At 40.5% G+C, this 25,415-nt stretch overlaps 1 long non-coding RNA gene across 8 annotated transcripts in view; it reads right to left on the bottom strand.

Moving 5' to 3' along the window:
- Positions 1 to 25,415, bottom strand: part of LOC120756870 (uncharacterized) — a 150,312-nt gene that overhangs the window by 23,708 nt on the left and 101,189 nt on the right. For 7 of the 8 annotated variants that reach the window (XR_005702258.1, XR_005702263.2, XR_005702259.2 and 4 more), the window contains one exon: positions 10,233 to 10,313. This is a non-coding gene — a long non-coding RNA (uncharacterized LOC120756870). Of the gene's footprint in view, positions 1 to 459; positions 512 to 10,232; positions 10,314 to 25,415 lie in introns of all 8 variants that reach the window. The other variant, XR_005702260.2, reaches the window with a different exon arrangement.

The raw sequence follows: 25,415 nt of genomic DNA, 5'->3' as shown, positions 1-25,415 counted from the left end.
TTCCAGCACAGGAGAGCAGTGGGTATTTTCATTACAGCACCGGCACAGGTAACTTCACATTGGAATGCCAGCTGTGATCTGCACGCTGTGAGACTTGGGGAATATGAGTGCTAGTGCAGTGGCAGTGCAAGAGGTATACATCTTCATGGTGCACTTGTGGGTACACCCAGAAATATCACAATATTCAATTCCTAAACAATCCCTGCCAGCAAACACCAGACTGAGTGAATAGCTCGTGTGTACAAACAGAGCAGAAGTACTGTGACCAGAACTAGAGAAAGTGTCAAGGAAGAAAACAAATTTTAGTTAAATACAGAACAATATAAATGACAATGATATCTATGGAAATGTTTTAATAGAAAAACAATAAATACTTATGGTGTTCAGACACAATGAGGCCAAGTTACCTGCAGGCCTTAGATCAAATGCAACAGAGAATCAAACTCATTTCAATCTCACCTCTCATAGCAGTTGCAGAACATGGACTGCATCTCCTTCACATAATGGCTGACTGTATAGGAAAAAAATTAAGTCCAGAATTCCACAGAGTGAATACACCAGAATAATATTCTGCATTTCAATACTTTAAATTGGATAAACAATAGCCCATGGGTAGAATCTTTAAAAGACCATTCCTGCAGAAGATGAAATCTAGAAAACAGTTTTAATTAAATCTTTCCAAGGACTTCATAAAAACCCAGGCACAGCAGCAGTGCTATATGCAGTACCTCCACAGCAGCTCTGAGCTATAATCCAAAATGAAGGAGGAGTTCTAGTATTTCTTCCCCCCCTGCTCCCCCAGATATGCACACAGAAACACATCATTAGTTTAAAATCAATGCACAAATGAGAGATGTGATCAGAGAACTACATCTGTTCACAGTAGCACAGAGAGCAGCGCCATGGGCCAAGGGCAGTTCCTGAGCTGTTGAGGGGAGCAGTGCTGCATCAGGCATTTAATGCTTCTCAACTCAGAGGGAACTGCTGCCTGCTGTTGGGTGAATATCACCAGCATTTTTTCAGAATAATGTAAGAAGTAAGCAATGTTTTAGGTGGCACTATAATATCTACCAGGCATAGTATTTGTAGAGGGATAATGGTGCAAAAACACCTGTGTGAAGAATCTCTGCTCCACTCAGGGACGCTACTGGGCAGGCATCCCTCCCCTCTTACAGCAAGTGTTCCTCAGCACCAGAATCCCAACAGATGAGCCCAAACCTACATGCAGAGAACCATACGGCCAGCTGGGAGGAATCACAGACGCCTGAGGCCATGTTCCCATCCTGGGCAGCAAGGCAGGAGGCTGAGACCCACTGAGTGCCTGAAACAGGCACTCAGAGACACTCAGCACCTCAGCCACTATGGTGCCACTGCACCAAGGTGCTCATGACGAGCAGCACCGCTTGCTTTGAGTTCAGCTGAAAACATACTCCCCCATCCAGAACACTAGCACAGGATTTCTGCACCTCTGTCATATACATGAAACACTGGCAATCACAAAAGGCTGGGTAAGGGCTGACTGGCCATTTTGAGAGCACTGGAAATCAGCTTCAAGCTCTGTGCCGTATGTATAGATGATGAGCTAAACCAAGAGTAGAGGATGTACTTGAGAAGAAAACAACAAACAATGAAACATTACCTTGGAGGAAAAATATGATAAGCAGCCTAAACCAAAACAGTCCCCAGCCCCATCAAACCACCAGTTTGTTGATGATTCCCTGCCTCCTGTTATAACAGCTATGTTTATTCACATCTAGTGCTTTTTAAGATGTACATTCAGCCAGCACAGCTCAGTGTAGCTCCCCTGCCATCACAGTACAGCAAGGCTGCAAACATGACTTCAGCAAGGTAAGATCAATTTACAGACACTAAGAAAGCATTCAAAAATTAATGCAACTAATCTCCTGGTTTCACTTGACAGGAGGTAAATTATTGATCTTTGCAATATGAAAGCACCAAAAAGAACAAACTCAGAAATACACACTTTCATGTGCACCCTTGCCTCCTCTTGTCAAACTTAAAACAGTCTTATCCAGAGGGCTGAAGGAAGAGTTGAGAAACACGTTAGCCCTGTACAATTTAATCATGGTGCGAGCAAAAGACACTCCAAGAAGCCTGTGGTTGTGTAAACAAGAAAGAGCATCACCTGAACCCACAGCACAAGCCCATGCTCACAGAAATACCTGCAGGAGACTGGCAGTTTAGGCTCTTGGAGTATTTTCTTTAATACACAATTGAAGATGCACAGCTTTACAGCCAAAGCCTGGCACAGGCACTGATACATCACCCATGCTTCTCACTCAAGGGACAAGCCTGTTTATTAACCAAACTTCCTTTTTCCTCATTTCCTCCCCCCCCTCCTGGCAACTTCCTACACTGCAACATAAAGCAGAGCTCCTACAAAAGCACTGCAGAGGCTGACACTCTGGAGTCAAAGCCTCCCGCACAGCAGCCGCCCCCCTCACGCCTTCCTGTTTTCTTCCACATAACCACCACAAAAATGTGGAACGGGAATTTCCATCCCCAATAGGCAATATGTAAGAGAGGAACACAAAATAACCCTACTAACAGTCCCCAATATTTTCAGTCCCCTACTTATTCACTGTCATCATTGTGGAAAAAGGAGCAATTCCTCCAGGACAGGTCATTTTTCCTTGACCCTAAACACACAGCATTACATCAGGCTACAGAAAGTCATGTGATGCAGGTAACCATCTGCTGATGTTATCTAAAAGAATTATTTTGTTACTCTTAGATATCTCTTCCATTCTGTATACCATGTGCACCGATTCATTATATGGATGAAACAGATTGAACGGTCTGAGTACAGGAAAAGTTTTCATTGAAAACACTGGATGCATATTTTTCTTTTTTCATTTTTTTCTCTTTTTTAAGCCTGAAAATTCTAGATTATACTTAACCTTTTTGTCCAACACAGCACTGTGGCTTGCCAATGTATTTCAGTAGGAGTCTCACAGCTTCCACCAGGTACATCACACTTCACACAGCCTATAGCAGCAGGAGGAGTGTTCCCAAATTTTGTATCAAACTACTGCTGTATTTAGTATGGCATATTCAGCTGCATCTCCCAAAAATTATCCTGCTCTTTGCTGGAAAACATTTGGCCCTAGCCTGTAAGGAGAAACATCATCCTGCATATTCTGGCTTTGAGCAGAGTTTGAGCACTGGATGAAGGAGAATCCCAGTGTATTACTATGACATGATCTTTTTTCAAAATGCATTCAAGAGTGAATTTTGCATTCTACCAAAACATGGCACATCACAGAGTACAGACACAATTTCATAGGCAAACCATACCATTGAGAACTTGGCTCAATATTTAGCCTAAATATTTTCTGTATATTCACTCACTCTTTCTTCATCTCAGATGATGAATAATTTCTCTGTCTCTTCCATTGTTTAATCTCAGAGGCGCTGTTGTTTAGGAATAGGTCCTTTAGGTCTTTTTAGTTCTAGAGATCTAGTATAATTTTCAGCAAGTTATTTTTTCTGCTGTTTTCTGTAGTACTGCTTTCTCCTTCTGCCTTTTTACCTTCCTTTCAAAGATTGGAAATGAATCAGATGAAAGTTAATGGTCCTCTACTTACCTTAGTATTTCTGCTAGCTTTTAACTTGAATATTGGTGGAAGTTCTCATCTAACCACTACACCATTATTGCCTATTTTGCCTTCAACATGTTCACATTAACCTGCAAAGATGGTTCTAAAATGAGTTCCTTATGATGTTATATTAGTGAAATTCCCCTGTAAAAAATATTCTCTTTATTTTAGGAGAATTTATAGCAAGACTCTTCATTATTATTTTGTCAGCTCATCCCTTAGCAAAAATTTTGCTGTAGTCCCACTGGAAAGACTAATTTTATATATATATATATATATATTTATTTATTTTTTTTTTTTAATTTGCACTGTATTTATGTATTTCCAGAAGGAATGCTACAGACCACAATTTTTTAATTCTTTTCTTGTTGTGCAGCATACCACATTCTTTCCCTTTAAGTTTATATAAAGTTCTCTTTCTTCTTTAATCTTGATTGTGTTACTTGGTCATATCCCCTTTTCTTGGTATAATCACAATCCTTCCTACCTCAATCCTCCTTTACCCTCTGCTTCTTGCTCCTGTACCAGCATTCAGTCCTGTGAACTAGAGATGGAGGCAGATGAAAGATAGACTTCTGTTTTCTTCTCTTTTTCTTATTATTTTTTTATCAGAAGCTTATCATTTTCTCCAAAAATTGAGGTGTCACAGAGTACTGTCAAAGGTTATGAGTAGTTTATCGCATTTTTCCCTTGATGCATTACATTCACTTGCATGATGTCTACTTTTAGCACTTCTTAAATATTATTTTCAATGCCCTCAACGACATCCTGAAATGACAGCAGCATCTTCAGCAGACAGATTATCTCATCACCCAATGCTTCGCCCTCTCTGTGCAACTGTATCAGTTGTGTCCTGTGTTGTACATCCCGTCCCAAAGTGGATGTGCCACACTGAGCCTCACTGTACTGCACAAAACCAGGGAGAAGGGTAATTCCTTTTGGGAACTCCTGCCTTGTTTCCCTGCAGGCAGTGAGTGCAGCCGCTCAAAGGTGCAGCATTTTGGCCATTGGGCACTCTACCAGAGAAGCAGCAGGAAGAGTCTCTTGCACCAGATCATTCAAATCACTGCATTCCCACCACTGATGCTGTAAGCACAGCTTCAGTACACTGCACTCTGCTGCAAGCACGGGGTGGGAAAATACACTTCAACAATGTGCCCGGCAGGGATTTGCTGATTGCTATTTGCAGCAGAAAGCTGTGATTTGCTTCAGCACTCAACCGCAAATTAGCATGGTCACATCATAGGCAAACTCGCTTACGTCCTTTCGGAAGGGAAATGGCTCCACATTTGCCATTGTCCAGCTGCCTACCGAGTACCCTTTAGACTACAGCTCATTTTAGCCAAGTGTCTTTATGTTTGCAAGAACCACTAAGGAAAGAATTAACAAGAAGACCATATGATTATGCCCAACAATTTCGAGTTGGTATTAAATCCTCAGTATCATTAGAATCACTGTAGCTTCTGCAGTACACATACACATGCAGGTTACCACAAGCTATTTTTCTGTATAGTACCTCTATCTAATAAAAGTTTGATATACATTTTTGGTTAGCATTAGTACAGTAATTTAACCGGTAAAAGTTTAGAACTTGTGTTCTAGGAATTCATATGAAAACACAAGTAGCCAAATTGCATCTGGAAAATAATTTAGCACAGAAAGATTGCATAACTGGTTTTTAGTATCCCAAAGAGATAGTAAAAGGAAAGATTGCCAGGGGGAAGGCTCTCCTCATGCTTCCATTAGCTCCAGAGAACTTAGACAAATTAATTTTGGTGTCACTGCAAAGGGTTTGGCTGGAGAGGCTTTCTATATGGAAATGCAGGTTTTGCTCACTACACCACTAACGAGAAGTAGAAAATTAGATAATGCATGGGTGCAATCAGGCAAAACAGTTTCCTTTAGTGCCTTCTGCATGGTAAAACAAAATTCATTGTTTGCTAATAAAATACTAAAAGTAAATCTTTTAGTGGTGGACTCAGGGCTACCATCAACAGGGAAGGAGAACAGACCTGCCGTGGCAGCTGCATGTGGGGAGGCGCCACATCCCGGCAGGGGCTGGAAGCACCAACTGCAGAGCTCCATCTGATGGAAATCCTAATGAGATGTCTTTAAAACCTTCACACAGAAAGGCAAATAGGTAATACATGTAGCTGGGCTTATGCACATTTCAAGCGTTTGCACCACCAATTTGTAGCACAGAGGTTTTACTACACACAAAGACTACTTTGTGTTTAATGGTAAGAATATCCATATGAAAGCAGGTCAACCAGCAGTTGGAGCACAGCTTGATGAATTACAGAAGGTTTTATGACATCTTTTTAATTTGATTCTTTATTTCCAAAGAAGAACTTTCTGGTGTGACAAGTACAAGCCAACTATTAACTATTAAACAAAGGGGAGAATATTTTGGTTAACAGTCTTTTCCTCTCTTTTTGAATGTCAGCACATGTCCCCCTGGCAGATTCCATAAATTCAAGAGCTACCAGATGGCTGTGTAACAGCAATGCCCAAAATATACTCTAGAAATTAAAGAATCACAACGGAAGACAATGAGTGGGTCGCTAAGAGACACGAATAACATCTACTCTCAGTCATCACTTCCATTAGGTGGACAGCGCAATTTGAAACAGCGCCAGGACTGGCACATCTTTCACCTAGAAGAGAGTGGAGCACAGCCTGCCCTAATGCGATGCAACATGACACATAGCAGCACACTGCAGATACGGCTTGAAATGTATATATCTCAGAAAAGTCAATTTTAAAATCAAGGTAGTGGAAGTGAATGGAAAATGACAAGAATAATTTTCTTGCAGCATTTGCACCTGGGAATGATTTATCCCTACACACAATGCTCATCTGAGTTTCAAAACTCCAACAGAGGTTTCTTCTTCTTCTTCTTTTTAACTAGGCATACTACATATCCCCTTTTCCAAATCTATACTCAGTTTCTTTTATGATTATGAGGTTCAGGGACTTTTTTTTTTTTTTTGCTATATTCAGTAACTTTCTGACTTAAAAGCAGTGTTACAAGAAGTGTCCTCAATTACAGGTGTGCAAGTCAGTCATCAGGGATATGTAGATAAAAAATTATTCACAGTTTCAGTTTCACCCCACCTAGTTAGTAGCTGCTGTACCAAGTCTTGCCTGACAATGGTAATTTTATGTAAACTGAACTCCCATGGACAAGACATCATTGATTTAGAAGTGTGGTCTAAGTGAATATTTATATTCTGAAATTCTGAGAAAAGAAAATGTTACCCAGGAAAAACGTGCATGCTCGCATGAAGTTTTCTATGCAAGAGGGCAGCAGAACTCGACTTCAGTCAGGCACAGCAGCTTTTACATAAAAGAATTTCAGAGGTGTGAACAGCAGGGCACTGAGTGCTGAAAGAGGCAGGGATTTGGGACTGGTGTCTGTGAATAGGACAGTGCTACAGGCTGAAGCCTTCACAGTGCAGAAGCACATGTTTACGAGAAGATCTCAAGCTTGTAAACAGCAGGGCATTAAGCAAGCAGAGAAGAGTTCGTGTTCCTGAGAAGGGAATGCAGCACAAAATGCCCTGCTTCTTCACAGTCACCCCACTTGCAGCTGTCTAAAATTAGAGACACAGCCATTGTTCCAATGGATAATCAGGGCTAAGAGCTTTTTCAGGGCATCTCTTGACAGCATGAGGGTTGGTACAATTCAGCATGTCAGTTTAGCTGCACTGAAAATCTGAAAAGGCCAAATTACAGTTTTATTTTTTTCCGTATTGTGTTACAGAGATACTAACAAAATCAACAGGATTAATTTGATGATGAGATTAAAAACACGTTAATGCCTTTTAATGAGATCAATCGTGTTCTGAAAAAAGAAAGGAACTATATCAAGGGGGAGTCAGGGGAGTATTTAAGAATAGGTTTAATCTGAGTGCAAAATCTGGTGCCCATGAAAGATTTCCTGGTAAGTTTTTTTAATTCATTTTAATCTCCACATAGTAGAGTTTGGAAGTCCATTAAGGAAAAAACTACACTATTCCAGTTTTGAAATTAGAAGACACCACAGTAATTAACGTACCTCCATCAGTGTCTGAGAGACAACTTAACAGTAGTCCCACATTTCTGAGGCAACAATGCTGAGACAGCAATATTAGAACTGAACGCTCTGAGGTAGAGCCCCTGATAATGGCAGGTACCTGCTGAAGTTCTAGGAATGTGCCCAGCACTGCTACACAGCAAAGTTTCATTTTGCTTGAATTCACCAGAAATGGCTCTGCCTCCACTTTGCTATCCAAGTCACTGTCTCCAGAAAGAAAACTGGATGATCACAGAAGACACCACAGCAAAGTGGTTGCAAACTAAAGAAACTAAACTCGGCAACCTAGGTTCAACAAATAGCCTAGGTAAAACAAAGAACAAATAATAAGAAGGAAAATAGTAGTTGCTAAGCATGCCTCATAATCCACAAAGTAATCATTAGGTATTGCAAATTATTCAACAGCTTTCTAAACTTAATTTCATAATGTCTTCCTACTAAAATCTATGCCTTTGCAGTCCAAACTTGAATATGACATGAGCAAAGCATTTTAATAATGTATCAACTAACCCAAAAAATTACTTTAACAGGTAATTGCAAGCCGGAGCCATTTTTGTGCTCTACAGCAGTAATTTTTCTTTTCTCAGCAGGTCTGCTGTCCATGTTGTCACGAACACACTGGTTCAAAGTTTCACAAATGTTGATTCAAAGCTCAAGTAAGCACATCCTGTTCTGAATGATTTCATACGACCACAACACTCAGAGTTTATTTTTTGCAGAATTCCTCTCCCACATCAAGGAACCTCAGAGGACTCCATAACTGAGATAACAGGCTTTCTAGTACCCCTACCCCTCTACAAATACAGGAGCGTGATTTTTTCTGCTATGACAAGGTTGATTTTTGCACACTGACTTCTAAACTTGCAATTTGACTGTGAACTGTCATTTTGATAAGTAGCCTACACCATACTTAACTGCATACCCCACTCACCAATGCATGTCTTCATGTCCTACAGGTAGCAGAGCCTGGTGCACCAATACATTCCAGATTAACTGCCTGAATATACTGACTCAGCTGCACTGTAGCCACCTTACTCTTACTAGCAATCACCATCTCTAAAAAAAGTCTGACTGCTGTTAACAACTGCCACAGGAGATATTGTGCACCTTCTCCCTCTACTTCAAACTACAGGAATAAGTCCAAGGAAGCTGCCTAGTCAAACAGAAATGCAGCTGGCAGCAAATGCAGTTCTCTGAACAGCACCACCAGAGCCAGTGCAGCTCCTCAGCCCTGCAGGGCAGCCGGCTGCACCCTCCCATCTGCACAGCGCTGCCCACCAGCTCTCACAGGCCTGAGTAGCACATGCAGTGCTCCAGGAGCCATCGTGCCAAAAGCATGGTCTCTCACGTTCCTTCCTTTCTACACCATCACAAAATGCCTGTGTAAATGTGGAGGAACAGACAAGGACCCCTTTAAGTCCCTGGGTGGGGAGAAGATGTTTTTCTATGGCCCAACTCTCCATTTTACAGCTGGCTTCAAATTACTGGTTTTTTAGGAAATCTCCTTCATTTCTACCAAACACATCCCATGCCATTTTTTATAGCCTATGCTCCTTACCCCAAGTCCTATACCATTCCCTATCCTGGCTACAGCTATACCAGTCTGGTATTTTGCATCATTTTAATGCTGTATTTCTTTCTAACTATCTTGGACACTACCTTCTTACTGCTTAGGACTGCTTCAGCCTGATGAAGGCAAACAGGATTATTCAAGATAATTAACATTTCTATAGGGCACTGACAATTGCACACAGATTTAAAACTCAGGATACAAAAGAGCAACATCAATTACGATGCTAGGAGGATTCTCATTCATTATCGTGTTTACTTGCAAACACAAAATCAGTGATGCCTGGATTAAGATTAGAAACAACATAAACTACTATCAGTCAAAAAAAATCCTTTCAAGCGTATTTTACACAAAACACATGCAGTACCTCAAAGTATGAAAAATGATGGTATCAAAGACACTCTAACAGAGGGAATCTTTTTCTCTAAGAGTAGAAATGTATCAAGAGAGAATAAAGAAAAAGGCTTATGATAATTTATTTAGATTTCTTGCTAGTAATACACATTCTAAAAGGAGAGGCACAACAAGCTGTAAACCAAGGTATAATAGTTAAATGAAACTGCAAATTTCAGCTTTATAATTCTGAATATTAAGAAAAAATAAGTCAAAATGTGTCATAAACACAGTTTTTCTTGCATAATAAAACTGCTTTTGAATTATAAAGTTGCACTTAATTATTAGAAATCAGTTGAAATACAATTTTGCTATATGCCAGAGGTCATGAGATGAAGCTAGTATATGAAAGATATTGGAGTTGTACTTCAGCCCTACAAAGAACAGCACTTTTCCTGGTCAAAAACCTGAAGGTGATTATAAGTAAGAAAAAAACCCTAGCAATAATTAGCAGCATTTAGTAAGTCAGAACCAACAAACAGGAGCCAAGTAAATTCTTTAAACAGAATTCAACCATCTCCAGAGTCACAACCACCCAGTTCAAAGTCCCAGGGAAGACCCATGCACTCACTTTGAAACAGCTCTCATGAGTCAAATTCTTGGCTGCTGCAGACTCCTGTTCTGCCTGTCCTGGCTTCACCTACAACCAAGGCTGAAAAAAAAAAAAAAAACCATCAATATTTATCTTTCATACAGAACAATCTGAACCACCAAAGTGTTTCTTCACTTACAAAGTTGATTCAAGGTACAAGATACAGCTCTTTTGAGGAGTGGACCATGATGTCCTTGGGTTTCCAAGACAGAAGGGAAAAAGGAAGCCAAACCAAAACCAGTAAGCCATTATTTTTTCTCAGGCTCGTTTTTTTGTCCCTGAAGATGGATATTTGCTTGCCTCCTGCTCTAAGCCTACGGAAAACCAAATACGTCCGGTCTCCAGCCTTTGCTACAGGTCACTGATTTGCCTGTATTCATGATGTAAGTAATAATTCCTACTTTGCTACACTACACCAAACATCACAAAAGTGCGACAAAGACAGTGAAGTCAATAAATACAAGGAAAGCCATAAAGAGTCTCTGCACATGAAATAGACTTTGGTTAATCAGGCTAACAAGGACCTTCCCAGAGCTTTCAGAGAGTGGTCGCACAAGGATGCCCAAAATGGTAGTGACAAGGCTGCAAAAGACTTTGAGAGGTATTGTTTTTACAGTATGATCTTAAAGTACTTTCTCTCCTCATTTTAGGACAGCTATGGAAGAGTTACAAAAGCCATTCACCAGACTCATTTTGAAGACAAAACATTTTTTTTCCAGACTTAAATTTAGACTATAACAATTTTTAAGTGAATACTAGCAGAAATGAACTGAGTTTTTTCTCACCTCTTCTTGTTTACAGTCTCATAAACTGGGATACCACACTACCAGTGTCACACAGGATGTCATTTTTTCTCTTGGCAAGTAAACACATGTGAAAGAAAAGGCATTGCGTTTATAATGATAGTAACAGAACTTGCTAACATAGTTTTTACCGGGTTCCAAAGGGACAGCTTCAGGTGTCTGATGTACAGTGCAATGTCTTTGAGATCCACGTACATTTTTCCACCCTGCTGAGCACAGTTTAAAATGCAGAAGCAGCATAATTCAATATTAGACTATTTCACAGTCCACATGAGTTCAAAACAGAAGAAATAACATTAAAAGCAGTGAAATCAATCAAATGAATTAGCTGAAAATAAAATTAGAGCATAAAACAACAGTAGACCCAGGAAAAGACAGGCTGTCTCCTCTTTTACTCTTGGGACAGATTTCTTTTAGTATGGCTTTAGTCACTCACCCTGACATTTCTTTGGACTCCCCGGAGCCCCTTGCAAGGCTGGGTCAGGATTGAGCACTGAAGTTACAAGATGCTTCTTAGCACTTACTTAGCGGTTAACAAGGGAAAACAGCCACCTTCTTACAGCACAGAGTATCTGCATTTTGTGGAAATTTTCTTAATCTTTCATTTAATAAGTAACCAATTTTCAAGTACTTCTGCAAATTTTTTTAATCTCAAGACCTCATTCCATCAGGACTTTTATATACTAGCTCTCATCCCCAATTCTTCCAGACATTAGTGTTTCCCCTCTCCAGAACGCTGTCAGTACTAGACTGCTGCTTGTCTCCTGGTCCTAACTCAGTTCCCTTGATTTGAAATACTTTCTCCCTTTCTCCTCAGATATTATCTGCAATGACTGATGGTCAGTAGCTGCACTGTTCTTATAGCAACTGGCAGGTGGAGATAGGGGTGCTGCAGAGGCCCCAGCCTGAGGTTTCACCTGAAACCCGACACCAAGAGCAGTGATAGCCAGACCTCGAAGACAAGCAGCAAGGGACTTCTGCTGGCAGATCTCTGTTTAAAAGCAAAAGCGTGAATTTGGAGAGCTCCTTTCGGGGCATAAGGAAAGTTTGGGGGTTTCCTCCGCTTCACCAGGGTGCACACCCTTGGGTGGGGGGTGAAGTGTGAATGAGAAATACATATCAAATTTGCAAAATATGATAGCAAGACACAGAGTATGTCAAAAAGGAAGGAAAAATGAGAAAAAGTGTTATGCTTAAAGGCAGCCCTAAAGAGAGCAAACTTCTGTTTTTTGTAGGAGAAATGGAAGGTTACTGCTCCTACATGACAAGAATAGCATTTTTTACATTCCCCTTTTCAATAACAGCAGCTAAATTCTCACAGGATTCAATGTTTACGCTCACAAAAATCAATTTTTCCCTTTTATTAAAAAATTATGTACAGTAAATTGCCGCTACAACACAATCTACATTGTTTAACATACCCTGCTTTGATTTACTGTTCCATTCATAATCTGCTGATGATTAAGCTTCTCAAAAACAATCCACTAGCCTTTCTAAGTGATATCAAGTTGTTTGTTTTTAATCTGCTGAAAATCATCCTGTAGACAGATGCATTATTGAAGAATTACATTTTAATTTATTTTCACGCAGTGCCTGTGATGGGCATTTGGATTAACAGAGTGCAATAATGCTTCTTTATGCCTGTATCTATTCAAATCAGAAATTACCTGCATACACTGTCTCTGACGGTGGTCAAAAACTGTACAAAGAACTGAGAATAGTGCTTCTTAATATCACACAGCCCTGCTGCTCATCAATGAGTCTTTTTCTGTTCTAATGCTTTTGTCATGTATATGAAAGTCATTATGTAGTTTAGAAAACAGGAGATGAAGTGAAAGAGGAAGATCAGGGACCTGGGATGCATTAATATTCTACCAGCGTCAAAGATATTTCCCTCGAGGGGCTCCTACAGGCCACACTGTTATTACAGTGCCTATCCATTATCTTGTGCTGTACTTGGTATTAAGACAATAATGGAGAGAATAGGATTATGTGCAGATGATAGGAAATGCAAAGGCAATTCAGCAAGATAGGAAATGAATGGAGACATGATTCTTTCCTCGAAGCTGGGAATGGTTTAGCATAGAGTAAGGGAGAAGATAAACGAAGCAAAATGAAATCTTTACAGGTTAGCTAGGGTAAAATGAGTGTTTACATAGAATCCGATGAGTTTAACCTTTTTGATACAGAATATTGCAGCACCTTTCTTTAATGCAGCAGTGTATATGCCTTCAGAGGTCTGGTTTGATCTGAAAACTCACTCAACACACATGAGGAAATGATTGGTATTAATTTAATAGAGCAGTCTTATGTAATGGAGAACCATTTAATTCACTCCAATAAAGGAAAATTTCTAAACTCCCCTCCAGATTTCTGTATTTAAACTGCAAGCTTGAAAAATTCTGCCCACTAAACAAACAGACAGAAAATAATTTTTTAAGCAATAAAGACGGATCTAGCTAACCAAGTGAAATGCTGATCCCACATTGAAATGCTCACACTCTGCTTTACTATTGCACACCATTCCATTTCACAAGAAAGAGTCCGTGGCTATTAGCAAGTCACAAAGGCTAATAATTTTAGGAGGCCAGCAATGCATTATGATAGTGATAAACAAAGACAGGACCAGATTGTGTAATTTACAGACATTTCTGTGGCTTATGTCTGTCATATTTTTTTTTAATTAGGATAAATCACACACACACACAATTTGCAATAACAGCACAATGCCAAAAGAGATCATTTTTGCTCCCTAAAGTACAACTATAATTTTATTCCTTTTAGCAGCACTTGAAGACTTTCCTTCTGTTAGGTTAAAACCGAACAAAGTAGATCAGCAGTGTGACCGTCTGAATGAAGGCAGCAATCAGAGGGATGAGGCAGCTGTGCCACCGGCCCTGCAGCCACGCGCTGCCCTTGCTGTGGATGGCAAGTCCACGGCCACGGCGCGGCTGTCACCGGGCTGAAGAGCCACCTTGCACGCGCCAAGCCAAACCCAGGATCCCCACTAACACTGCCAAGGACGAAACGCGCCCGTACGCTCAGCAGAGCTCCCCACACAGACAGGCCACGCTGGAATTGCTTTGCCACAGCAGGCCAGGCCCCGCGTCAGGCCCACGGCCGCGCCAGCACGGCTCCATGCTGCTCTCTGCTGCTGCCTCCCACTCTTTGCCTCACCACGCTCTCGCTCATCCCTTTGTCTCAGGCCCTGCTGTTTGCCCATCACCACTTCAGCATTGACTTTCTTCGGTTGGTGCTGCCAACCAAATTCCGTGATGTACGGATTGCAGTTGCCATTCCAGCCCTCAAAATGGCCCTCCTGGTTCTGTGGCTGTCCCTACCAGTGACCACCACCTACCAGCCACCAGCTCTTACACCACTCTGATCCCACAGCAAGGCTTCCCTTGGCTCCCCCACACTCCTGGGGCCTTTGTCATGATAAGATTTTTCCTCACTGGAGAGCCTTCCTGTGTTTCACATTGTCAGGCCAGACCTCAAGCAGATGAAATAATGTCTTTAGCCCCCAGAAGCACAGGCCTATGTGTGGCAGTGCCTCCACTACATTGTCCGCTACCTGGGCAATGGCAGAATACTTGTGCTTAAAAAAACCTGATTGCTGAGCTGTTAGACACATCCTGCACTACTTCCTAACATATCATGCAAGGAGGCAAAGCCATCAACAAAGCAATGAGGGAACCAGGACCTTGTCACAGCCCCGGGGTCAGGGGCAGGGCTCAGCGAGGAGAGCAAGCCGCCTCAGAGCAGAAATGGAAACTCCAGCAGCCCAGTAAAACTAGCGCACGCCTGACGCAAGGCCCTGCATCCCAGTCCAGCCAGCCTGGAGCAGGGGCATGGCTTTGCCTCCCTGCCCCTGCCTGCTGCACCCAGACCCAGCACTGCTAAACCCTCATGGCCCCAGCAGTAAAGGGACTGGGGCAGGGAGCTGCTGTGCAGACCCTGGAAGGGGAAAGAAGTCTGGAAAACATGAACTTTTAATATTGACCCACAGATGACTAGTAGCCCAGAGCAACCCCACAGATACCAGATAGCTCATGGCTCTGTAGCAATGGGCTGAGAGAGCAAAACTTCACAGCTCCAAGCAATGAAGTAGTCTTGTACCAATGACATTTATTTTACATTTTTGTCTATTTCCCGGTATCAATAGGTGTGAAGTTCAGCCCCTCCATACCTACGTTTCACCCCGCAATTCAGTGGGACCAGCATGAGCTGAAAGCCAAGCATCCACACTGCAGCTAGGAGTGAGGAGAAGGTCTAAGTGTCTTAAATCATCTTTTCTCATGCTTTTAGTGACAAGAAGCATTTCTATGAAAAGTGTGAATTAGTAAGTTTGGGGAATTAGGAACATACTTGTTAATTCTACACAGCAGCCACAAATACGGGAAGATGTGAAACAGCATGAGCAGAGCTAGGTGTCAGGACTGCCCCTTGCAGAGGCAGGTGGGAACTGTGCTGCATGGCTTGGGGCTCTCTGCTCACCACCTCCCATCAGACACCACACGCCAACGATGCTGCTAGAAAACCCACAAAGAAAACTGTCTAATGAAGAGTAACAGTCAACACAACGTTGTGTGGCTGGCCAGTTACTTAAAGAGTGATTATAGCCATGTTTTAATGCTTCTTAACATAATGAACACTTATTTATATAAATGTTTAATTATGTTTTGAATTAAATAAGTATCAGTCTAGACTATCCCATAACAACATATTACAGCAATGAGAAATCACAATTCGTTCTCTTGTCACCTTTTAATCTTATGTAATGTTGCTAGCTCTAATAGTAGCAGAAAGAGTTAACAAGAACAGCCAATTTAATTAATCTGCTCTACTTACTTTGTACACTGCCATTTCTTTCTCAATTGAGTGCAGGCTGACTACACATTTGCACTAGAAATTGCAAGTGAGTGAAGCAAATACCTTCATGAGTCATAAACTTCACCAATCTCTTACATCAATATCTCTTGTCAGAAGTTAAAGGCAACCAATTGATAAAGTCACATTGAAAAAAATATGGATGGATTAAGCACATTCCAAACTACCAGTTTCAGTATGCTAAAGTCTGACTGCTTTGAATGACCCAGAAGGTTGCCCTAGCATGGGTTCAGACCCACTCTTAGTTTGCTGCATCATATATTATTGTCTGGTTGAAGAAACAGAGATTTTTCACCTGGCAATGTTGACTAGCTAGAATCGCCTAGAAATAGTAACAGGAAACCTGCTCCTCCAGGAATTTCCACCCAAAGGCTAAGAGCTGTTCAAAGGACATCACAGTCAACTTCCCACTAAGAAATCATGCCCATGAACAGAGATGCAGTAGGTGGTCTGTGCCACGCACTATGGCCAAATGCAAAAACATGTATATAAAAGCAAAGCCACAATTCTCATGACTGGTGACCTTGGGGACGGCCATGGACATGGCCCTGCTCCCATCTCCCTGCAGGTGGCACATCAGGGTAAGGGCTGGGCATCAGCGCTGCACAGATTGTCCCCAGCCACCCTATATGCCTTTTGGCCTCTCTGGGACAGTGCTGGCCCTGCCACAATGGGACTCCTGCCCCAGCTGGAGTTGGGGTCCCCAAATCTGAACAGGACTCTTAATGTCTCTCACAGCCTCCCACTAAAATATGGCCAAAGTGTTCAAGCACTTCTCTGATGGAACTTCTGGATTTTCTAGATCACTCAAACCAGCATCAGGCTGGAAAATCTTGGGAATCCTTCTGCTTCATTCTTAAGATCAGTGTATGTTCAAATTCAGTAGAATGGGGTCAATGAAGTAGTTTAATGTTTAAAACTATAATTCAATGGCTACAGTTTTTTGCTATAAGGAGACTCGAGGCTTGAGGAGGTTTTCCTGCTTGCCCCCAAAGAACACAAATGCAGCTAGACAGTCAAGGTTTATAGAGAGAAGTAATATCTTTTATGAGACCAACTATTAGAGTTGGGGGGGAAATACACAAACAAAGCAGCCATTCTTTAGGTCTGAAACACAGGTTTCAAACTGCAGCAAAAGCATGTTGGAAAGCTGTGGTCTGCATTGAAGTTATTATATGATCAATTAGACTTTATGAGAGGAAAGGACAATTAGCACCTCTGGAGCAGCAAATGGCCACAGCACAGGGAGCCATGCCAGAGCCACTCACTCCCATGGGACAGCAATGAGAGAAACAGAGATAGTTGGACACGAGTCAAAAGTTAAAAGCTAACAGGAAGGAAATGAAAATTAGAAAATTATGTGGTCCCTGCTTTTTACTATTTCCTAGAATGGTCAACATTTGTTTGCAGGTTTTCTCTGCAGTTTGTTTTGTAAATATGCTTTGAAAATTAGAATGTCATAAACGATGGTTTTTCTGGAAAACAATGTTCAGCCTCTGATAATGTTTTTATCATACCTTCTTGAACGCCTGAAGGAATTCATTTTGGTGTATGGGGCTCATTGAATCTCACTCACACCATTTCCACAGATGCACCTGATACACTGAATAAAGCCTACCACAGTACTGGTACCTATGTGAGTGTGTCCATGCCATGGAAAAATAAACTGGACTACAGAAAGACTAAACAGTACCACTACACTGACTGGAATTGTGTGCTTATCACAAAATTATCGAAATAATTAATAAAAAGTCTTTTTTTGTCTTCTTCTTGGCTTAACTTTCATGAATTGACTCAATTAAAATTAATTTACCTATGACCTGCAGATTAGTTTTTCTCCTTTGCCTAATACATTCAAGATTATTGTGGATACCATAATAAAGATGCCCAAAATAACTTTTAGACCGTAATCCTGTTAATGGAATATGAATGTCTCATTTTACTCCCCTACATTACAAAGCAAAAATACATTTATACACTCCTTGCCATTTCTAAACAGAAGCTGCCCAGAACACCTTTGTGAAAGTGAAATAATCATTAAAACATTAACTATTACATAATTGCACCTATCCTGGCTACCCGCTTTCTGCATCTCACCCACTGGAGGAAGAACAAAAATGCTTGGAAATTGACAGAGCAGGCAAGAAAATTATTATACTGGATTACAGAAACTTTATCAGGTCTAACCTAAGGTAAGGATTCAACCTTGTTCTGTTTCATCCAGTGGACATTAAATGCCACCTTTCTGCTGACCTTAGTGACTTCCAGCTCAAAAGTGCCACCTCATTAAGGCAATTCCAGCATTTCTATGCATGCAGCTGCTATGGGCAGAGCTGTCCATAACAAATGACCGCTCCCCTGTACCAGCTCCTTTAGCTATCAGATACATTCAAAGAGAATTACAAGGTCCATTTATTAAAACAGCTAACAAGGACAACAAAGAAGGCACAGCACTGAGATAGAGCACAATTTAACAGAAATACTGACACTGTCACGTGGTTTAATTTCTTCTCAAACTGTGAGGAGCTGCTGGCTGCAATGCTCAGTGAGAGCCATTTCCTTTCACTGCAAGCACCCAGGATACTGATGGCTCTCAGACCTGCCCAGGGTTAGTCGTGGCATTAATACCTCTGTTCTCCACTCTCTTAATCACTTAAGCCTCAATCACCTTTGCCCACCAAGACTTGAAAGGGAATGGTATTGGAGATCTAAAATCAGGCTATAAATTGGTTGACATAACTTATCTTCCTCAAAAGACAACATTTTCCTTGGCAGGTAATAAGCACCACCTCCCATGTTCTACTTTAGATGCTGCTTATTAAACCACAGTGAAATTCAGATAATTAGCAACCTTTTTAAAAACAGCGCATTAGTCAGTTCAAACCGTTATCCAGACAAAATGATATTTAAGACATTTTAAAAATCTGTTATTTTCCATGTTTTCAAAATTATTATTCTGTTCTAATAGGAAGGAAAAAAAAAAAAAACCCAATAAAACAGGACAAATCATTAAGGAATCCAAAAGCAGGGCAAGCATTCATCATCAGTGGTAGTATTTGGATTGTTTGACAAAGTGAATACCATAAAGAAGTATATACAATCTCCCTAGTAAAGACAGTCCCTCAGATAGTAATGATATGGCATTTTTATTACATTCTAAAAACAAAACTAGATTTATAAAACCAATTCAATGACTGTATACCTCTGGTGGGTGCTCTTTTTAGCTTTTGCAATGTATTACATTATCCACATTTGGTACACAGTGAATTATTATACTTAATTATTTCTTATTATACTTAAGCACACATTCCTGCTGTTTCTGAAAAAGGAGATTTGTTTATATTTAGGACTGATATAAGGATGGCATAATTACCAGGATGGAGGCATACCTATCGCACAGGAAATACTGCACGTCCATCATTCCTTCCATTACTCTGCTGGCTGAAACTTCTGCCCACAGACAGGTGTAAGGTGCCCACCTGCCCTCCCATCTCACAGTATTTATAATATTGTTCAAAACTGTGGCCATAAAGAACATACAAAAAAAAATCAATTCCCTTTTTCTTCTTGCTTGCAGTCACAACTATCTACTCTGTGCCCTTCCCATCATTCCCTGCCATGTCCAGCAGGGCTATTGGAAAGGATGCAAGCAGGGCAGGGTTGCCAAAGCTGCTGTGCTGAGGATCCCAGCTGACCCTTGTTCATTACACTGCATTTCATTTGGGACCTGGGATGCGTGGTTGCAAGTTTTGCCCTCTACTGCCCTTGAGCACCCCTAATTACAGGTAGTCCTCTGTTCTTCCCCTTCTACACACCCTTAATTACACTTCTCCCTCATCAGCCTGGGAGCTCTGCAGGGGTTAACTCTGAAAAATTTTACAGTAAAGGCAGCTTTTATTTTAGTGGCAATTACAGAAAGAGAAAAAGCAATTTGGTCTTTTATGTGGTTCACAGTTTCACTAATGCCACAGACTTTTAACTGACTTGAGTTGTTATGCATTAACTCACAAAAGCATGGTACACAAACACTGCTAAAATAAAAAATAACATAAGACACAGCAAACTTGAACTTGTCAAGCATAGGCTTAATTCCTCAAAAACCAATAATGCTTTCATATAACAGCTTTGTTAGTACCCTCAGCTTCAAGCCAAAGTTGCTATAAAGTAAACTACTCAAAAAAGGCTGCAGAAAAAAAAGGTTCGAAAAAGTCTGCAAAGAATTCATTACTCCTGTTGTGGCGTAGTTCTCCTAGTGCTTTCTGCACCTCCTGTCATGTGATGAAAACAGGAATTTAGATAAAAGGCAATGTGGCCAATTGAATCAGTTGAGCTGGAACAGCAACTGTCATTACTGTGGGACATCCCTGGCATATTCTGTTTACTTCTGGGGTGAAAATCTGTTCAGAAAGCTTTCATAATCTTTAGTTCTGATGACACCATACAGCATTGCATGTTTCCAGCTCTATCTTGTCCAGTAGACCCTTGCCAACTGTCTGGCCTGAAAAATGTCATTCTCTCAAAGAAAACTGCTTCAAGGACTGGAAAAAGATCTAGTCAGTGTTTTCTCCTCCCTTTCTTCCCATCAGGTATAGGATTGAATCTCTCCACAGAAGATGAGAGGTGTTTCCAGCACTCTGCTGACTTTACAACCATTTGAGCTGAAGATCCTCCAAAGTATTGTATCCTTTTATCTTTGGCTTGCAAAACAGCACAGAAGACATACAGAGATAAGAGTAATCTGAAATATTTTGTTGAGCCTCAGCTTCAAATTCCAGAATTTGTAATTATGGCTGAAAGGTCACAGGCATGATACAAGCAGATGCCAACCACTTACACTGAAGCTTTTAAATTATTTCTGGGAAGCGCAGTCACAAATAAAGAACTACCTTTGTTATCCTTTGGGATAAGAATGTATATGAAACCCTTAACAAAGTGGTTCTCACTTATCATTTAACATGGTTACACTAAAACCCGTATCAGATTAAGGACATGACTACATGACTATGCTTTAAATAAGCTAGCACTAGATATCTGTGTCTGTGGTTTTTCTACAAAAGATCATCCAGAGAAGTTGAGATAAACCAACTAAACCCAAGATGATAATGCATGTAAGTCAAAATGCATTAAATCCCTCTGTGGATATTCTCACTGAGAGGTAAAGTAGTCTGACTTTACTGTAAAGAGGATTAAGCTACCATGAACTAGAGCCATTTTCCTTTCGAATTAGATCATCCACAGAGGAGCTTAAAGCACTGTAGGCTTGGTGCACTTACTTCACATATATCCTTAATTTATATGAATTTTCCTAAAAATGGAACAAGCCTTGGTTAACCAAAAGGCTCCTTTACCGAATTTCTGCTGACATTAAACCACATTACCAGTTTATTTGGCTTACAAATGTCCTATGTAAAACAGCTAAAATTGTTTTACAAACAGCAAAACCAGAGGCACCCTTTTATACTGCGGATGAAAATTCCAGCAACAGGTGCAGAACCTGAGACACCTGACAGGATCACTGACTGCCGTGCTGATCATGTTGCTAAACTTGAAAATCAAACAAAGAAGCAAAACTTTAATTCAGTATCGCAGTCCATCTGGAAATATCTTCTTAAGCATGAAAAGATACACAAACAAGGCATTCTCATGGGAAGAATTTGGGATGGAAGGCATTTTTGTCTTCCTGCCTGAGATGGGCTAGCACAGCACTGGAGCACCCACATCACTGACCTGAGGTACCTGGATTTCAGTTGGGAGAGAGTTAATTTTCTTCCAAGCATATACAGTGCAGTGTTTTGGATTTAGTATGAGAATACTGCTGGTGACACGCTGATTTAGTTGTTGCTAAGTAGTGCTTGCTCTAAACGAAGGCTTTTTCAGTTTCCCGTGCTCTGCCAGCAAACAGGTGCACAAGAGGCTGGGAGGGAGCACAGCCGGTACAGCTGACCCGAGCTGCCCAGGGGGATATTCCACACCACAGAATGTCATCATCAGTAAATAAACTGGGGGGAGTTGGCCAAGAGCTGCTGATCACTGCTTGGGGATGGGCTGGGCATCGGTGCGACAGTGGCGAACAATTCTATTGTGTGTCATTTGTGTTTCTTTAGACCCCTCTCTTTTTCCTATGATTACTATTATTTTTATTTTTTACTTTATTTCAATTATTAAGCTCTTCTTATCTCAATTAATGAGGTTCACCTTTTTCCTGATTCTCCTCCCCGTCCCGCTAGGTACTAAGTGGTACTTACCTGCTGTCTGCAGTTAAGTCATGACAAGATACATTTTTAGAGGTTAAATCAGATGCACTCTGAAATTTATCCATCCCACACTCACAGATGAAATGCTAACTAATGAGCAAGGAAATAAAAACACTTCCTAAGTCTGATACTGACTCTGATGTTAGTTTATCCGGATGATAAATTTTACACTTGACTAAAATGAAATTGATACAATTCATATTTCTGAGTATTGGCAGGTAATTGAGATGTGTCAAATAAAAATCCAAACAAAATAAAGAAAAAATACATTAAACAAATATTCCTCTTAATTGCTAAAAGGTAGTTTGGCTTCAAATGTGCCAGTGAACAAAAAGCTCTAACTACAATACAAAAAAAAAAGTAACTAATTTTCCAAATGTTGTCTTTATCCAGTTTTCTCCACAGCACATACAGGCATATACCTGCAACAGAAATTTTGTGCTAACCTATCTATTGCTATTCCCTATGGATCTGAGATATTAACATTGACAGAGGAAAAGTTTAAAAGAAATCTAACACAGAGAGATGTTGAGCTTCATTTTTTATTATGCCTTTGTTAATTCTTGACCTTCTCTAAAAAGAATGAGAAGGAATCTGCCTACCCAAAGAGGCAGTAGCTGCCAGAGGCACTGCCAGTCTCACACCTGCAATCCACATGCCAACTACAGCAACACCTCCACACACCTGCCACAGAAACAGCAGCTGCCAGTGGTCCTGCAGGAGCGCTCTAGAAACTGCTTTTGCTTTGACTCCAAGCAGGTTACAATTGTCTCCGCTGTGCATCTCCAAATAACCAGCACCAAGACTAGCTTTATGTACACTAAGCTGTCATACCACATAGATGAAAACTTGGGATAGTTTCTCCGTGGTGAGCCACATCAGATTAAATAAGAGTCAGATCTGAAAAGAGAGTCTGGCAGTAAAAAAAATAAATAAATAAATAAATAAAGAAGCAAAAGACTACCTATTGCTCATGAAATAGAGACTAAGCACATCTAGCACATGTGCTAGTAAAATGTTTTAAAATTGTTCAATCATCCTCTATAAGAAGAAAGAGATCATTTTTCTTACAGATCTCTGTTTCATCAATGCACAAGCTACCCCAGAAAGACCACCCCTACAATTCCCATAAATATAAGACCCTTCATACTAGCTTAAAACACAGATTTTTACTTGTTTTTTATACCAAAAGCGCTAGAATTACAGCATGCACTACATTGTGGAAAACCATTATTATTCACAATTAAAAGATTTATTTAATCTCTAGCTGAAAAATTCCTTGTGCAAGGAGTTTGGAGAGCATACTGTCATCCTTACACTCCCAGCTCTGATACCTGTGCTTCTCTACCTGAGGTGGCTTAAACCTCCTTCCATGCCCATGGGGCCCCTCTGCATCCCACCACCCTGCAGCCCATTACCCTGGAGGACGGTGCAAGAGCTCTGTCCATGAAAGGATGGCTCCCTTTCCAGGCTGTCCCTACTTCTGGGAACACTGCAAGCCACAAGGGCCCCCATCCCCTTGATATACCACTGTCACTGCCCGCTGGGATATGTTATCAACAGAGATAAGCTAAAATCCTGTTCATCCTGAAGTGGCAAATCGTATGCATGCCAGGTATTTCCGTCTGACACAACCTGAATCTTCTGCCTTGCAGAAAAACATTACTTGGGGGCATGTATGGCTGCAAGGGACCAGTCATTCAATGCATATTTCTCCTGCAAAACTTTCTTCAGCATCTGCACTGCTCTATGATTATCTGAATGCTATTCAATCTACCTCTAACTTGAGTTACATAAGTATATTTGCATGTATATTGTAAGCAATATAGGAAATGAGCTAGGACTGCCTATGTAATCGTGCCGTGACTTTCCCTTAGGGAAACCTGGTAAAATTATGTTCCATTACACTTGTAAAATACTACCCATTAAAAGCAGGAATAAAACTTTAATGTTCATGTGAAACAAAACACAAAAGATTCTCCACCCTTTAACTTGCATCAATTTTGATATGAAAGAAGCATTTTCTAGGCAAGAAGGGAATCTGAATTTGACTTCACTATTATGTGCTCTTGGCTTTGTTTGACAGTTAAACCTCTTTCCAAAATTCTGTATTTTTTTCTTATTTTAACATTATGAAACAAGAGAGAACAAAACCAGTCCATCTGCCTTGAAGAGAATAGAAAACGACTTCGGAACAAATTTTCTTGGGGGCTTCTTATTTGTAATTGTCTGTGCCCCAGAAAAGAACAACTGTTTCTACCGTACTATTCAGAGTCTTTTACCCTTGCTGCTGGTCAATTCATTGTTTTAATTCGTAGATGCTCTGGCAAACTTTCAAGTATGTCATGGGAGAATTTTAAAAATGAAGCATTCATTTAGGAGTCACACAGTGGTGATATATATTCAGAGCTTCAATTTAAACCATTATTGCATACCATCCTTTTCCTTTTGTAATAATCTATTAAATGCTTTCAAGTATGGAGAAGGAATAGCAACCTGTAGATCTGAATGGAGCCCAGATGACCTATAAAATACATCCTGCCTCACTGCCTGACTAGTTCCAGCTCTCATCTCTAATGGTTACTATTGTTATTCTACCATTCAGACAACCACACACATCAATTATACATTCTTCTGGGTCACAAATCCATTTTCTCAGGCAACATTTTTGGCTTAATGCATGATGCTTCTTCTTCAACCTGTGACCAAAGTTGAAGGTCTCAATATTAAAATGATACTACTTTTTCTTAAACCATGATGATAATTGGAAAAACAGCTTCATGGAAATCATAAGGTGCAGCTTTTTGAACTATTTAGAAGTGTGTGTTTAGACCATATATTGTCTCTTTATTACAGCAAATGTATTAGGCAGTACTTTGTGCTTTAGGTGAACATTTTTTCTTTTGTTCTATTGGTGCCTGGCAGCACAGCTATAATTAAATATCCCCTGCCTTCTCTATTTTATGACACTTACAATTCAGTCATCTTAATTGGACTTTTCCTAAGCATATAAATGGCTGGCTCAAGAAACAAAACTTTTCTCAGTGAAGCAAACTCAAAACCTTTCACTGTGCATTATCTCAGCGACTTTTTTGAGTCTTTGGCTTATGCTTAGCTTTTTTAAAGTTGTTACGATAACAACAGCTTCAGATAACTATCTGAAATAAGTCTAAAACAGGTCTCCAAATCTTGGTGGGGTTTTTTTTGATTTTTGG

The sequence above is a fragment of the Hirundo rustica genome, chromosome 9, assembly GCF_015227805.2.
Source record: "Hirundo rustica isolate bHirRus1 chromosome 9, bHirRus1.pri.v3, whole genome shotgun sequence".
Classification (NCBI taxonomy): domain Eukaryota; kingdom Metazoa; phylum Chordata; class Aves; order Passeriformes; family Hirundinidae; genus Hirundo; species Hirundo rustica.
The sequence above is the reverse complement of the archived record's forward strand: the minus strand, read 5'-3'. Positions and strand labels throughout refer to the sequence as shown.